Source organism: Hylobates moloch, unplaced genomic scaffold (assembly GCF_009828535.3).
Source record: "Hylobates moloch isolate HMO894 unplaced genomic scaffold, HMol_V3 SCAFFOLD_7, whole genome shotgun sequence".
NCBI lineage: Eukaryota > Metazoa > Chordata > Mammalia > Primates > Hylobatidae > Hylobates > Hylobates moloch.
In genome coordinates this window covers 42683141-42683461 of record NW_026652282.1, presented here as the reverse complement: position 1 = coordinate 42683461, position 321 = coordinate 42683141, and positions in this window count along the sequence as shown.

The following is a 321-nucleotide window of genomic DNA, read 5'->3' as shown; positions in this document are numbered from 1 at the left end:
TGGCAAAACCCCGTCTCTACTAAAAATACAAAAATTAGCCCAGGTGGGGCGTGGTGGCTCACGCCTGTAATCCCAGCACTTTGGGAGGCCAAGGCGGGCGGATCAAGAGATCAGGAGATGGAGACCATCCTGGCTAACACAGTGAAACCCCGTCTCTACTAAAAATATAAAAAAACTAGCTGGGCATAGTGGTGGGCGCCTGTAGTCCCAGCTACTCAGGAGGCTGAGGCAGGAGAATGGCATGAACCCAGGAGGCAGAGCTTGCAGTGAGCTGAGATCGCACCATTGCACTCCAGCCTGGGTGACAGAGTGAGACTCCAT